Source organism: Trichechus manatus, unplaced genomic scaffold, assembly GCF_000243295.1.
Source record: "Trichechus manatus latirostris isolate Lorelei unplaced genomic scaffold, TriManLat1.0 scaffold00095, whole genome shotgun sequence".
Lineage (NCBI taxonomy): Eukaryota > Metazoa > Chordata > Mammalia > Sirenia > Trichechidae > Trichechus > Trichechus manatus.
In genome coordinates, this window is record NW_004444031.1 from 8,970,371 (window position 1) to 8,985,049 (window position 14,679).

Below are 14,679 nucleotides of genomic sequence, written 5' to 3' on the forward strand. Positions count from 1 at the left end.
GTTTCAGGATTGTTGATTCTCTGTTTGGCTTAGTTTTTCGGATCTTTGTTGTGGAGGGACGGCGTGGTGCTTCTGCCTAGACCGCCATCTTGCCGGAGTCTCAAAAAAAAAATAAGACTTTTGATGGCTTTAACTTCTTCATAAAAGCAAATGACATTAAAATATCTCACAGTGTTTTATAGAGAGATTAGTTGTAAATTTTTTTTCCTACTGTAGCAGTGAATTTTCTGCTGATGTTTGGATATACTCCCTATGATTATTTAACTTTTACCTCCATGTTTTGCTTCATAAAATTTCAGACGGCAAAGTTGTTCTAAACATACACAGATCACCATTGGAAAATTTTACAAAATCCCACCAACCTGCATTGTATCTAAGTAACAATAAAGACAACAAGAAAAAGCCAGAAAATATTGCTTTTGAATGTAGTACATTATGAAACACAGAACTATACTTTTTGAATAATTTAATTTTTTTTCTCTCCATTAACGGTAAGCAAAATCAATATGACCACCTTTATTTTTGTCAATGGATAGTTGATCCGAATTTATGCAAAAATATAATTATGTATTTGCTTAACATAATTTACGTGTTGATTTCCACTGAATGAATAGGTTGTCAGCAGATTTTTATTCATTCATTAATCCATACAAAAAGAGTTTATTGAGAACTTTTCCAAAATCTTCTTCATAAACAAGAAAATGCCCTTGCCTATGAGGAGTTCACATTCTAATGGATAGACTGGTAATTAACAGGTGAGACTGTTCTTTGACATAAATTCAGGTAATGATGAGGTATGAGAAAAATATATCATGGTATAAGGTTAGAGATAGGGGCCTTCTTCTTAATAGGATACTGCTCAGCTATAGCTTTTTCTTTCTCTGAAAAAGTGATAGTTGAGCAGTATCCTAAAAAAAGAGAGAAGTCTGGGAGAACATTTCAGAAACAAGAAATAGTTCGTGCACATCTCTTGAAAATAGGATTGGGGTTGACCCATGTTAGGAACTAAAAGCAATACTGTGTTTCTGGAGCCAGCATAAAGAAAGGAGAAAATGACAGAAGATGAGATTAGAAATATGGGTAGGGCATCATCCCTTTTATGCTTCTTGAGACAGAATGCACCCAGGAACATTTCTGGTTTCTCAGTTTCTTGGAATACTGCTTGTCCCACTAAAAGTATATGGTACCCTCCAGTGAGGGCTTGTGTAACACTGAATAACAAAAGAAATGTTGTTTGGTGAAACTTCACCAAGGTAGAAGGCTTAGGTATGAGGCAGTGAATCCAGGAAGAGTGACTGGGTCAAACTTTTGTCTCTTTTGGCTTTGTACAGCTAGATAACCCTTGTAAGTATACTAATGGCTTCCAGTGTGATAGTTAGGGAGCCCTGGTGGGTTTTTTTTTTTTTTTGGCTTGCATCATATTTGGAAAGCCAATGTAACAAAATGGAAAGTACCACCCTCCAAAGATCCATGAGACAGACGGAACCGACTAAATATTACACCAGACTACCATCAACATTTGTGGGAAAATGTATCCCCACATGAAATTTTCAAAATCTATATTACCAACAAAAAATTTGAACATGCTCAGTTAGTAAGCATGCATTCCACTACTGAAAGCACATGCCATCATCAAAAAATTCAAAGCAAACAAACAAAGCAAAATGGAACTTAAAAGGGATATTAAGGGGTGAATTTTACATTAAATTGATGAGAAACCAATGGAGAGTTTTTAACACAGGTTTGATGTAATATGATTTACATTTTAAATAAAGAAACTTCAGACTTCAGTGTAGAATTGACTTTGAGGAATTAAAACGTGAAGCAGAGAGATAAAACTATTGCAGTATTATAAGTCAGATATAAGAGTGCCTGAGTGTTACAAACAATTAAGCACTGGACTTCTAGCAAAAGGTTGACAGTTCGAACTTAACCGGAGGCATCTCAGAAGATAAGCCTGGTGATCTGCTATCAAAAGTCACAACCTTGAAAACTCTATGGAGCAGTTTTACTCTGCACACATGGGGTCGCCATGAGTTGAAATTGACTTGATGGCAACTAACGATCACAGCAACATGTCAGATATGAGTAGAGGTGGTTGAATTTGGGTTATATTGTGATGAATATGTAAATAGGAGTAATGATTTAGCAGATATGAGTAGTGTTTTACAGAAACTACTCAAGATTTACTTCTGAATTTTGGAGCTAAATAACTAGGGAAACAATTTTTCCATTTATTGTGATAGGTCAGATTTGATGAAGACAGTTGTAGAGAAAACAATATTTTTATTTGGATGGTTTAGAATTATAAACTGAGACAAGTTTACTAGACTAATTTATGGATCACTCTCATCTCTGTTGAAACCATTATTACAAATTCCTGTATACTATCAGTCCTTCCCTTCCAAAATGATCACACTGAATTGGGAGCATTTGGAGGTCAAGAGTCATACTTTAAAACCTACTTGCATTTTTTTACAGTGCTTTATATAAAATAGCATGTGCTGGTGCCCTAGAAATGCATCTAAATTTGTTTTTAATCACTGACTATATTATGCTGTATTTTCTAGTAATATCATAATGAACTATTAAATACATAAGAAAAAAAAGGCTATGATGTTTATTGTATAAATTGTCCATAATGATTTATTCCATTACACATCTGTCAGTTTGTCCTGCTGTGTTGGCTTGTGTGTTGCTGTGATACTGGAAGCTTTGTTACCAGTATTTCAAATACTAGCAGGGTCACCCTTGGTGGACAGGTTTCAGCTGAGCTTCCAGACTAAGACAGACTAGGAAGAAGGACTTGGCAGTCTACTTCTGAAAAAATTGGCTACTGAAAACCTTATGAACAGCAGCAGAACATTGTCTGATGTAGTGCTGGAAGATGAGACCCTCAGGAGCTGCCTTCTCAAAGTAGAATTGACCTTAATGATGTGGATGGAGACAAGCTTTCAAGACCTTCATTTGCTAATGTGGCATGACTCAAAATGAGAAGAAACAGCTGCAAACATCCATTAATAATCAGAACGTGAAATGTATGAAGCATGAATCTAGGAAAATTGGAAGTCGTCAAAAATGAAAGGGAAGCTTGAAGATCAATATCCTAGGCATTAATGAGCTGAAATGGACTGGTATTGGCCATTTTGAATCTGACAGTCGTATGGTTTACTATGCCGGTAAAGACAAATTGAAAAAGAATGACATCAGGTTCATCATCAAAAAGAACATTTCAAGGTCTATCCTGAAGTGCAATGCTGTCAGTGATAGGATAATATCCATATGCCTACAAGGAAGACCAGTAAATACGACCATTCAAATTTACTTGCCAACCACAAAGGCCAAAGATGAAGAAATTGAAGATTTTTACCGACTTCTGCTGTTTGAAATTGATCAAACATGCAATCAAGATGCACTGATAATTACTAATGATTGGAATGTAAAAGTTGGAAACAAAAAAGGATGTGCAGTTGGAAAATATGGCCTTGGTGATAGAAATGATGCTGGAGATCACATGATAGAATTTTTCAAGACGAACGACGTCTTCATTGCAAATACCTTTTCAACAACATAAACGGCAACTGTGCACGTGGACCTCACTGGATGGAAAACACAGGAATCCAATCGACTACTTTTGTGGAAAAGATGACGGAAAAGCTTAATATCATCAGTCAGAAAAAGGCCAGGGGCCGACTGTGGAACAGACCATCAATTGCTCATATGCAAGTTCAAGTTGAAGCTGAAGAAAATTAAACAAGTCCACAGGAGCCAAAATATAACCTTGAGCTTATCCTACCTGAATTTAGAGATCATCTCAAAATAGATTTGACGCATTGTAACACTAATGACCAAAGACAGTCAGTACATCAACAGGGAACCGTTAGAAATTTGAGTCTGTTAAGAAGAGAATGTGGAACAAGGGTTGTCATTGCTGATGTCAGATAGATCTTGGCTGAAAGCAAGATATGAAGCAGAGAGATCATTTATAAAACTGTTGCAGTATTGCAGGTCATATATGAGTGCCTGGGTGTTAAAAACATGTAAACCAGAATACCAGAAAGAAGTTTACCTGTGTTTTATTTGACTATGTTGATCATAACAAGTTATGGATAACATTGCAAAGATGGGAATTCCAGAATACTTAACTGTACATAGACCAAGAGGCAGTCATTCAAACAGAGCAAGGGGATAGTGCATGGTCTAAAATAAGGAAAGATGTGCATCCAGGTTGTGTCCTTTCACCATACTTATTCAATCTGTATGCGGAGCAAATAATCTGAGAAACTGGACTGTGTGAAGAAGAATGTGGCATTAGGATTGGTGGAAGACTCATTAACAACCTGTGATATGCACATGACACAACCTTGCTTGCTGAAAGCTGAGAGTACTTGAAGCACTTACTGATCAAAGACTGCAGCCTTCAATATGTATTACACCTAGACATAAAGAAAACAAAAACCTCACAAATGGGCCAATAAGCACATCATAATAAATGGAGAAAAGGTTCACGTCAAGGATTTCATTTTACTTGGATCCATAATCAATGTCCATGGAAGCAGCAGTCAGGAAATCAAATGATGTATTGCATCGGGCAAATCTGCTGCAAAAGGCATCTTTAAAGTGTTAAAAAGCAAAGACGTCACTTTGAGGATTAAGGTGGGCCTGACTCAAGCCATGATGTTTTCAATTGCCTCATGTGCATGTGAAAGCTGGACAATGAATAAGGAAGACTGAAGAATTGATGCCTTTGAATTATGGTGTTGGCAAAGAATACTGAATGGACCATGGACTACCAAGATCGAGTCTGTGTTGGAAGAAATACAACCAGAGTGCTCTTTGGAAGTGAGGATGGGGAGACTTTGTCACTCATACTTGGGACATGTTACCAGGAGGGACTAGTACTTGGAGAAAGACATCATGCTTGGTAAAGTAAAGGGTCAGAGAAAAAGAGGAAGACGTTCAGTCAGATGGATTGACACATTTTCTGCAACAACGGGCTCAAAAATATCAACGATTATGAGGATGGTACAATGTTTCATTCTGCTGTACATAGGGTCGCTGTGAGTCGGAACTGACTTGACAGCACCTAACAACAACGATTTATTATATTACCCTTTAAAGTTTGCCCACCTTACTTGCCCATCTTGCTTCCTTACTATACAATTAAAATGTAGATAACGGTAGAAAACTGATGACATGTAAAATTTCACTGCCATCTGTTTCAAGGCCAAAATATTTTATTTAATATGAAATCATCCATGACCTTCACCTATACCTTTCTTTGTGTAATGCTACATATGCTCTAGGTTAGAAAATGCAAAAACAGAAGGATTTTATTCTCCACATATTAATGTGATCAATTTTAAATATTTTCATTCATAAAAGTTTGCATTTTTTTTTTTTGCTTTACTACTAACATATTTGTTTTCTTATTCTGTATTAAATAGGGAGTGTTTGCTGGTCCATATAAACATTTTTTTTCGTTTTTGACCAGATCTTACTGTAATGCATCATGGTAAAATTTTGAATAATCAGAATCTTTTAATTTTGATGCATTGGTGCATATGATTATTTCATGATGTCAACTGTGAAATATCCAATTATAATGACTGAAGAAAATATATGCCTTTGTCTATATTTTAAATCTCTCACAACTTTACTTAAATGAAACTATTACTTAAACAGGATTATTTCTAATGATCTGCAAATTAAATGGTCAAAACAACCTTATCATCAGTGAGGAATGGGAATGAGGCTGTAGCATAAATAAAGCCTTATACAGTGAAGAAAAATTTACGTAATTTTTATTAGTTTAAAAAGTTGTAAAATTGTTATTCCATTTAATTTTATATCTCAACTACCCTATATATCATTAAAAGCAGATAATTAACTATGTAAGAAATAAATTATGCATGGTAGTAGATGTTAAAAGAATTAGTGTGCTTGTTATAGCAATAACAAAAATGGAAATGATAAAATATAATCTATTTAAATAATGGTCAAGTCATAAAATTTAATATTATACCATTGTTCAGTGGGGGAGCTTAAGATTATTTAGTGCCATAAACTTGGATTTTTCCCATCTTTTACCTTCACAGTCAATTCTATCATGTCTTAATATGTCCATTCAGTATATCAGTATATCCCATTCCCTCCATCCCTTGGTTCAAATTGTGACCATCACAACATGGATAATTTTTCCAAACTCAAAACTAATCATACTACACCTTTTTAAAACCTTTTCAAATTCCTTCTTTTAAAATTTTGCCCAAATTCCTGAACATTGCTTAAAGGTCTCTGACTGCGTATCTGGATTTAACCAACAGACACTTCTCCCACATGGATGATGTGGTAGTTTTTTGCATTTACTTTGCTTACTCTTAAAGACAAAGCTCAGGTTTTCCCCAGAACTATACACTTCCCACTGGCCCCGTCCATTCATAGATCTTTTCATCCTTATTATCTTGACTTTCGCTGGAAGTCCTTCCTGTCTCTTCGTGTCTTGCAGATAGTGCTACTTCTTTGTGCTCATATACCACCCTACATTTAATCTGTCCCAAAACGTACTGCAATATTCCCTAGTTGACTCTGAATTAGGAAAATCTAAAAATTATAATTTTCTTTATTTTCGAATATATCTATTATCCGATAGACAATGTACATAACAAAAACTAAGAATATTTGTAAAACATTGCACACAGAAGTCATAGAAATATTATCAAGCATGTGTAGTAGTGGCAGAGCAAATATTAACAGGAAATGAGAAAGCTATCAGACTAGGATTCTAATGCATCTGAGTCTCAACTCTATCCTTACCTTGTAACAGCCCTTTATGATATTTTGTGTATGAATTTAAGATTTTTTCTTTGTAAAATAGAGATAATAATGCCTACATTTCTGGTATCTATAAGGTTGCTATGAGTCAGAATCCATTCAACAGCACTTAAGAACAACAACATTCCAACATATTGTGACACTAAATTAAATAATATAAATGAAGTGGAAATAGAGCTCGGCAAATAAATTCATTCATTTTAAAAGTGTTTATTGATCCTTTACTAAGAGTTAGACAGTATGCTACTTACATTGCAAAACTCCTAAGGAACTAATAGACAAGTGTACACAAGTACTAATTTGGGGGAAGGGCCGGTCTCTCTTCCTTTCTGCACTTTTCATTTCTATGTTCAACTTGTCAAATAGAGAAATTGACAGCAGATATCTTGCTTTGATTTTTGGGTTTTCTTACCCACAAAACCTAATATTCACTTTAAAGAAATCCCTGACAAAAATCATTCTGCCAGCCACTTTTCTTTAATCTGAGATTGCAAATACTTTCTTTCCTGTTCTAAGCCAGCCTTACTAAATTTGAATCTCAAAAGATATAGCTAGGTGAAGGAGCAGAGAGTATCTTATGGACTGGTAGCCATTGATCTCAGAACAAGTTTGGCCAATTGAATGATGTCCTTGATGTCATTCCACATTGTGTGCGGTCTTAGGTCGTTAGTGTTCAACTCATCAAATCTATTCTTGAGATGATCTCTAAATTCAGGTGGGGCATACTCAAGGTCATACTTTGGCTCTTGTGGGCTTGTTCTAATTTTCTTCAACTTCACCTTGCACTTGCATAGGAGTATTTGATGGTCTGTTCTACATTCAGCCCCTGGCCTTATTCTAACTAATGATATTGAGCTTTTACATCGTCTCTGTCTACAGATGTAGCCGATTTGGGTCCTGTAGGTATTCCATCTGGCAAGGTCCACGTATATAGTCGTCATTTATGTTGTTGAAAAGGTATTTGCAATGAAGAAGTCGTTGGTCTTGCAAAATCCTATCATGTGATCTCTGGCATCTTTTCTATCACCAAGGTGATTATTTTCCAACTACAATCCTTCTTTGTTTCCAACTTTTGCATTCCAATCACCAGTAATTATCAATGCATCCTGATTGCATGCTCAATCAATTTCAGACTGCAGAGTTGTTAAAAATCTTCAATTTCTTCATCTTTGACCTTTGTGGTTGGTGCGTAAATTAGAATAGTAATCGTATTAACTGGTATTCTTTGTAGATCACGACAGCACCGTACTTCAGAATAGATCTTGAAATGTTCTAGAACATGCAACCAGTAGGAAAAGAATAAAATTAAAAGGTTGAGATACAGGTTTGATGAGGAACACTTCAACCGTTTGGTGACCCAGTTATTTTCTGCTTTAAAGTTTTTTGTGGATGCCATGTGTTTTCATTTACTGGAAGCATGCTGAATCACTGAATGTGTCTGAATTTTTGGCAGGTAGTATGGATGTTTCTTTTCTTGCCCCTCCCACAAGCCTGACATAAATACTTAGTGGTACATATAAAATATCACTAATTATACCCCGGAGTCCAGACCAGGGTCCATTGGTACATATGCGTAACAAAAATTTTCAAAATTTCTGTTTTTCCTGACAAAAATTCAGGCACTTTATACAATACCCTATAAAAACAGTAATTTGTGGCACATGCCAGTTTATTTCATTTCAAACAGTCATAAAGGCCCCTGCCTCGTGGGAGCATGCACTGTCAATGATACAACAGCTTCCCAATAAACCCCCGAGACTGAAAAATTTCATAATTGCAATACGTACCTCCAGGTATGAAAGGGTTTTAAAAACACTCATCTTTAGCTCTAATAACTATTTAAAAATTATCTACACCCTTTTTCTTTCAGAGTTTTGTGACGTGACAAGATGTTTGAGTCGAAGTATTAATGGAGTAGAATGTTGATTCTCATTTTCTGTTATTACGTGTAGGCATTGCTCTTTGTAACCACATATGGGGCAAGTGTGATTGGCAGAGCAGGACTGAAACCTTTTTTTTCTAGCCAAACTAGTCAGCTAACATCATCTCATCCCTAATCCCCTAGGGCTCAGACTGAAGCTTTACTATGTCAGCTATATTCGGAAGCTTTCCAAAGCTATGCAAAATCATTTGGCTGCTGCTATTACAATGCTCCAGTTGTGAATACCAAATTTAGAAACTGGCTTCAAAATACTAAAAATTAGTCAAAGAAGTATTCCAATTTGGGAAGAATTCAATTCTCATATACTTATACAGAAAGTTGACATTTTGCAATATGTGTTTAAAGAAGTGATACTCATGAGTATATATTCAGTGAGCAGATTTCAAATATTTGTCTTAAGCTCATGTGTTCCATGTATCAAAATTTCTTGAGTATCTGGGCAAACAAGTTTGTCATAAATAGCATTTTTTAAAATTTTTATTTATTTATTTAACCATTTTTCTATAAAGAGTGGTCCAGAAATATTTATCATGAATGTCAACTTTATTGACCCTCATTGTATGAGTGGGTGAAGAAAAGGTTGAAGTTCGTAGGAAGAGAGCATGTAGACACCTGGAGTTTTGTGAGGCAGAACAATGTTGACTAGTGAGGTTAATTGACTTTTAATAGGTGCTTCTAGGAAGAAAACTAATCTTTATGTCTGCGTGGATAATCATAGAGTGATACAAGAAACACAGATGAAATGTCCAAATAACACTTCTTTATCTTTTATGTCTACTGTTCCTATAAATAACTTCCTGGTTTGACTCTTCCCCAGAGGTCTAGTAAATTACTAGTAACATGTTCTCCAAGCATTATGATGATAATGATTCCTGTTGTTTTTACTTAGCGGTAAAACTTTGGACTTCTAAAGGGGTCCACTGAAATTTGATAAGTTAATGGATGCTTTCTCACATGGAGAGTGAGGAAGATGGGAGTGTTAGTGTACTCATGTAATTGTCTAAGGTTCTTTTTATGGCTTAGACAAAACACCATTTTCCAAATGTTGCTAACTTATTTGTGCATAAGCATTGCAATTGTCTGCTCTTCTCCATGCAAAGAATAAACTCAGGGCCAAATAATTAAATTTACCCCTGAAAATTATGAAACACACACACCACACGCACACAGTGGTCTTTTGAAGTTCATGCCATATGATTATGTAACCTACTATATTTTTTAAATAACAATCATTTACAGGCTCCCCTTCAGGACTTTAGGAGCTACTTCGCTACAATTCTCCTCTTCTCATGATTCTTTTTGATATTAATGCCCACATAAATGATGGTTACAATTTCTGCTCCTTATCTGCTTGATTGTACTTATTGCAGTTGTTATTTCTATCATCATAATCAAGACTTTATTACCAATATCTATGTTTTCTAAAATTTCAATTTTAAGCATCATTCTTCAACAACTACCGTGTTATACATCATGATTACCCACACTTCTTTGATCCTACTAATGTTTCTTGGTCCATCAACTAGTTTTCTCAATTATATGCACTCAGACATGTTTTTTAATCTCTCTCTGTTTCCATTATTCTCATTTGGATAAAACCTGCTAGTTTTTCTCTCCATTTGAAAGCTGAAAATCACAGTTAAACTTAATGAAGAAAACATTCATCCAAGCTAGTCTTTAATTAATGAACACTATTCTGACTTGACGGCAATGAGTTTGGTTTTTCTGGTTAGTTAATATAAGATGGCATAGTGGTTAAGGGCTCGGCTGCTAACCAAAAAATGTTGGCAGCTCAAATCCACCAGCAGCTCCTTGGAAACCCTACTGTGTCCTACAGAGTTGCTATGAGTCAGAATTGACTCGATGGCAACGAGTAATATGAGGTGGACTCTCCTTTTCCATTTATTCTAAGATATGCCTAAAGAATTATTTTGTACTTTTTTTTCTCTCCTAAAACATAAAACTTCTCCTCCCTCTTCTTGATTCTTAGCTAATCACCTTACATTTTTATTTCCCTCACTGGGAAAATGGAAGAAATTAGATGATCACTTTGAATAGTTCCTACTACTTTATGTACAGGCCTGCCTCAATATGTACACATATATTTCATAATCCCCTTATATTACAATTGATAAACTAAGTCATATCTTTTACATTTATGGGCTAGATACTATGGACTAGGCATTGACAAATTATGGTTCATGGACCCAATCCAGTCCATTTTTATACAGTACTAACCAAAATTTTGTTTTTCCTACTCCTTTTTTCGATTTTTAGATAGTGGTAAATATAGATAACATAAAATTTGCTATTATAACCATTGTTAAGTGTACAATTCAGTGAAATTAATTATATTTGCAGTGTTATGCAAATTTAATCTCTGTTTATTTCCAAATGATTTTATCACACCAGACAGAAACTCTGTACCCATTAAGCAGTAACTCTTCACCCCATCCACTCCTCCTAGCCATGATAACCACTAATCTGCTTCCTATCTCTATGCATTTTTGTATTCTAGATATATTATATAAGTGGGATCATACAATATTTGTCCTTCTGTTTCTACCTTTTTTCACTTAGCGTAATGTTTTCAAGGTTCATCTCATTATAGCACATATCATAACTTCATCTCTTTTTATGGATGAATAATATTCCAGTGCATGTATATACCTCATATAGTTTAGCCATTCATCTGTTGATAGATACCTGGGCTGTTTACACCTTTTGTGTATTGTGAATACTACTGCAATGACCATTGGTATACTAATATCTGTTTGAGTCTTTCTTTCAGTTATTTGGGGTATATAAGAAGGAACGAAATTGCGGGATCATATGGCAATTCTTTTAACTTTTTGAGGAACCACCAAGCTGTTTTCCACAGCTATACTGTTTTACATTTCTACCCTCAGTGGAAGAGGGTTCCAATTTCTCCACATCCTCACCAACATTTGTTATTTTCTGTTGTTGTTGTTTCTTTTGCTTTTATAATAGTCATTCAAGTGGGGTGTGAAGTGGTGTTTCACTGGGGTTTTGATTTGCATTTCCCTGATAAGTGACTTCTTAGAGTATCTTTTCATGTGCTTATTGGATCTTACTTTATCTATTGCATGTCTAGTCAATAAATAATAAAAAGGAAAAAATAATAAAAAGGAATAAAACGATTCAATGAGAATATTTTAAACAAAACTATGCTAATAAAATTGAGAACCAGATTAAATTTTGGAATTTGTAGTAAACTGTTGGAACTAACTAAAAAGTTAGAGAAAACATTTTAAAAAAATCAATAAAACTTGGAAATTATGGAAAAAATTAATGAGATTAACCCACAAAAATTCCACTATCTAGCCAAAAAAGAAGGAATAATATATGTTCATACAAATAAGTCTGTACTACATACAAGCTGGAAGAGTTACAAGGAGACGTTGAAGATTCACCCAATTACATAGGGGGATTTTAATACTGTACTGTCATAAAGAGACAGAAACACTGACTAAAAATTAGAGTGCAGAGAAAGGATAATAATATGGTTAACAATCATTATTTTCAAACATAATTGACACATTCATAAATTATATTTATTAGATCTTTGATATGAGTCTAATTTCATTAAAAATTTACAACAAACCCAAACTTTATGTATACTTAGCAACTAATGTATATATTATATAAAGAATGATGAAGGGGTCTATTTACATTGATGGTGAACTGGGTAATTCTGATAATTAACTAGAAAAGCTATAAAATATTTAAAAAAACAGTGTAGTACATTGAAATTTATAAATATAATACAAAAATGTGGTGCTGTGCTGGTTAGTTTTACGTGGTTACTTGGCTACACCAGTTGTTTAGTCAAACAATAATCCAGGTGTTGCTGTATTTTGTAGATGTGGTTAACCCTACAACCAATTCAGTTTAAGGAAAGATTACATTTGATTGTGAGTATGCCTTATCCAATCAGTTGGAAGGCCTTAAGATCAAAAATGGATGTTCCCTAGAGGGCAAGAAACTCTACTTCAAGACTGCAGCATCAACTCCTGCCGCACTTTGCAGCCTGCTGGCCTGCTTCCACGTAAACAATAAAAAAAAAAAAAAGTGATACAGCATTATATATGTGCTTCTTTACTAACACGTTAAATCAAAATCAAAATCACATGAACCAATTTTTTAAAAGAATTCTAGCTATATCTGTATCTACACCTATATCTATCTACCAGTGTATATATGTATGTATCTGTGTATCTACCTCTCTATCATCTATCTATCTATCTATCATCTGTCTATCAATCTATCTAATCTCTTATTGCTTCTGTTCTGTGGAAAACTCTGACTGGACTGATACAAGAGCCAAGAGCCTGAGATGTAGCCCAAAAAGGTGAGCATGGTTTTGGGTTTCTGCTGGGGGCATCTGCCAATTCCAGAAGAGGAACTTTGGAAGATGAGACAAATGAAGAGCATTTGACAACAATTCATGCCTAGAGGAATAAAAATTGAAGTTCAGATTCTATCAAGGATATGTGTGGCCCTGGTAGACCCATTACCCTTTGGAGCTACACTTCAGAATAAGGATATATAACATAAATAGATTTGCCATTGCAGTACTAATGCCAAGTTTAGAATCAACTCAGTATCTTAAAATAAAATAAGTTGACATTGCCATATTTTTAAGCAAATAACATACGCCTTGTACGTTTGTTTGCCAACCATGCCCTCCCACCGAGAGGTGTTTTCATAACCACCACTATGCCAATTTTTTTTACATGTTGATGTAAAAAAATTAGCTTAACCCTCTTGCAAAAGTATCTTGCAGGGGGGAAGGTGCAGTTGGCAAACAAATGAAGAAGGCGCACATTATGTGCATAAAAAAATACAGTAGATTTCTAATGTCCCTAGTAGCTTGCCATAAGCAAGTGAAAATCTTCTCTGTGGGGAGATAAAGTTATTTAAAGCCTCAAATTATTTGTACCAGTATGCATGTGTTCACTGCCTTTGAACTATTATTTCAGAATATCAGATATTCTTATCCTTTTTGTGACATCAACTACTTTTTCCTAAGAATCTCTTTTAGAAAAATTAAAAGTAGGTAAATAAACTAAAATACACGGGAGTAAAAAGGAATCCAAATAATATGAAATGCAGTTATCAAAAAATTTAAAAAATACATTTGTGATACAGCATTATATATGTCTTCTTTACTAATACATTAAATAAAAACATTTAGAGACTGGTTTAAAGATGAATTAGGCTAGTCTCTAAATATAATTTTGCAATAGTGAACACATGATATTTTACAAGAGTAATGTGGTATTGAAATACCTGTGATTTCTATTGGTGACATAATCATAAGGATAAATACGGTGGTTTATTTCCTACATTCATAACTGAAGAAAAGGAAATTTTAAATTTCAGTGCAAGATTAGAAAAGAATAAGATGTGATTTTTCCTCATCTGAGTTAATGGACTCCATGAATTCTCTCCACAGACCCCTAAGTGTTCTGTGAAATCCTGATAATAATCCTTGTTCTATGTGTTAAGTGTCATTGAGTCAGCTCAGACTTGTAGAGATCTTATGTAAAGCAGAAGAAAACATTGCCTGGTCCTGTACCATTCTCACAATGGTTACTATGTGTGAGCCCATTCTTACAGCCATGTGTCAATCCATCATGCTGAGGGTCTCCCTTTTTTTATTTTTTTGTTAACCTACTTTACCAGTCATGATGTCTTTCTCCAGCAATTGGTCCCTCCTGATGACATGTTCCATCCATGCTCTAGATGAGCTATTAAAAAAAAAAATAAACAGGAGACTCCGGCAAGATGGCGGTCTAGGCAGAAGCACCACGCCGTCCCTCCACAACAAAGATCCGAAAAACTAAGCCAAACAGAGAATCAACAATCCTGAAACCCTA